This window comes from Ixodes scapularis, unplaced genomic scaffold (genome assembly GCF_016920785.2).
Source record: "Ixodes scapularis isolate PalLabHiFi unplaced genomic scaffold, ASM1692078v2 PGA_scaffold5__190_contigs__length_132052651, whole genome shotgun sequence".
NCBI classification, from domain to species: Eukaryota; Metazoa; Arthropoda; class Arachnida; order Ixodida; family Ixodidae; genus Ixodes; species Ixodes scapularis.
This window is the reverse complement of record NW_024609880.1, coordinates 37470310-37473199: the sequence shown is the minus strand read 5'-3', so window position 1 is coordinate 37473199 and position 2890 is coordinate 37470310. Positions and strand designations below refer to the sequence as shown.

The following is a 2890-nucleotide window of genomic DNA, read 5'->3' as shown; positions in this document are numbered from 1 at the left end:
CGGAGAAATGTCAAATTTTCTGCCGGAGATCCAGTTCTCCGACGCACTCACCAACTCAGTAACGCCAGCCAAGGAATTTCCGCTTCAGTCGCCAAACGATGGGACGGGCCATTCGTGGTCGAAAGGCGAATTACACGCCTCGCATATCGAATACGGTTCCCCATCACCGGCGCACGCGTCGGACCTGTTAACATCGATGACTTCCAACCCTTTATTGAACGTGGCGAAGAGTGTTGAGAGTTCAGTAACGTCGTCTCCATCTTGTCTAGTTGTGCCTCCTCTTGACCTCGACTATCGGCAGCCATGTCGCCAGACCGACCGTGATCACGGCCACGCCACTCAACCCCGCGGCGGTCCTCTTACCATCGGTCGCGCTCCCCCGGCAGCCGCAGTCTTGGCCATCGGCCGCCGCCTCAGCACCCATGGCGACGCCCCCGAACCCATGAGGCTGCGACGTGGTGCATCATGGAGCATCACAGCCTCGGGGCGTTCGCTTTCCGCCTGCGCTCGGACCGACAGCCACAGGTCCCACAAAGACTGGCGCCGACCGACGCCCCAGCACCATTCCACGGACGCACCCTGAATGAGCGGTGTGCAGAGGGCACACCGTCGACCTACGTCGACGAGGAGCATGCCGGGTTATGCGCCCTGTACCAGGTGCCCATGATAGGGGGAGGAGGGGGGGGAGAGTTATCTACACGGGGCCCTCCACACCGAGCGTCGCCAACGACTAGAGAACAATGCATCGGCAGCAAGTCGGCCGCTAACAACCGCCGACGTCGAGGCGGCGCTCATCGTCGTGTCGAGATCGTGCTCCGAGAGGCTTAAGGCACCTGACCAGGCAGCACACGCACATGAAGGTGTCATCCTTGACGAGCTTTAATCCGCCTCTTTCCGCCTCCCTCCTGCCTCATAAAGCAAGCCAACGGCCCCGAACGCGGTATAGGAAACCGGACGTGCTCAGATCACAGGATTCCGAGGACTCCGGGAGTGCGGATCCCAGCGGACAGGAACAGTTGCTACAGAGCCGCAGGGAAAGGAGCGGCCGGCAGAGTCCTTCTCGAGCAGCCAAGCACATCTCTGCCAACACCGTAGACATGAGTGGATCGCGCATCCGAGTAGACGTTAACTCCAGGACCACAGTGAACGTCTCCCCTTCCAGCGCAGGTGTCGAGAGTCAACACTTTTCAGTCGAAGCTCAGAGTGCTCAAAGCCAGAGTCTGCTTCCACTATCCTTCCCGCCAGCCGACGCGCCACCCCAAGCTCACCGATTCGCGCCCTTTCAAAGATCCTTTGGACCGCACGCCAGATACCGTTCGGAGTCCCACTACCACCGTACGGTCCTCCGTTCATCTTCGAAAAGCTTAAGACTCACGTGACCACCATGGGAGCCACCTTGGCCGACATCATACAGTCCGCCGTGGAGAACCTCGACATCGAAGTCGGCCTGTGCGCCCCGGGTGCCGAGTCGTACACGCTATTCGCCACTATTTAGTAGTGTTTCTTGTATTCATGCTATTGTGCTGGTCATGGAGATTGGGAAAGTCAACCCAATGACGAGAACAAAGAAGTAACAGAATACAAAACGACTTGTAATTCAACGCGTGTGTTTGCCCTTTTGTATGTCGCTGTGTGTGATTGGTCTTGCGCTGTAAACCTTAGAATATGAATCACCAACTCGCCCAAGTTTCCATTTGATCACGCCCGTGGTTTTGACGGTTTAACACCTACCTAGCCTGTTTAGTTTTGTTGCCCGAGAACCTTTTTGGCATAATTAGCGAAAACGCTTTTGTTTTTATTCTTTCCATCATTAGTAGCTTCATGTTTGTTTCTGCGTGCCTTCATGGCGTGACGTGACGACGTCATGTCACGTGACATCACGACATCACGTGACTCATGGTATCACCTGACGTCATAAAGTGGCGTGGCTTTACTGTGCAACGTGACTTGACATGATAATGCCACGTGATGGTGTCAGCTGACGCCAGGTAACGGGTGATTTGAGGCGCGGCGTGACGACTGCGGCGTAACGTCAGTGTGGAATTACTTGGCGGAGGGCCGAAAGTGGCCCGCGTCAATATGGAGCGCGGTCGACGGCGCGAAAACCGCGAAGTGTGCCAGTAGCTATCGCAGCAAAAACGTAATACTGATGTTTAGTTTTATAGACGAACACGCGTCCCTGACGTCACGCAGCTGCGGTGGCACTGTCGACGGCACAGCGTATGAGCGGACGCTTCGCACAAATTCGGTTTCTGCGCACTCGCAGCACCCACACCTGGTGTGGGCAAACGCGGGTTTGTTTGTACCCAGCGTGCCGGTCTATACAGATATGAACCATTACTATTTGTGCCTTCATAAAGAATAGAATATGTTAACTAGCTATTTCGGCTGGTATGTTGTTGTATGAAATGTTTCATCTGAGAATATTTTTTTCTGCTGAAGGTTCGTTGGATCTTTGAAACAATTTAACATTATTTCATATTCTTGCGCAAAGTAAAAGCTGATCTAGTCTTTCTTTTGTTTGTTTATATTGATTTTTTTCAATAAAAATAAACTGTTAGTACGTTTTTCACATATTAACGAATATGTAGAGATTCCAACACAGTTTGCAAATAAGAACTGCTCAAACTGACAAGTGTACTGTTGTACGCTTGCATGCGAACCACACGTCGACGTCATGATTCGTCATTTTATAAATCTTTTGCATGGAAAATGTAACAAACTAAAACGGTAATATCATGCTTGCGTAAACACTCTGTACCAGTGTAACGGTGTTGGGGATTGATTATTTCAAGTAAAACACGAAATACACAACCTATCGCTTCCTAGGTTAGCCTTAACCAACCTTCGATTAAAATAGGTTCTCAAAGTCCTCGGTCCTTCGAGCGAA

The 2890-nt window shown here is 52.0% G+C and overlaps 1 pseudogene; it reads left to right on the top strand.

The window, feature by feature from the left end:
* The first annotated feature begins 303 nt into the window (after nucleotides 1-303).
* On the top strand, nucleotides 304-883 carry LOC115321736 (annotated as a pseudogene).
* The last annotated feature ends 2007 nt before the right edge of the window (nucleotides 884-2890 follow it).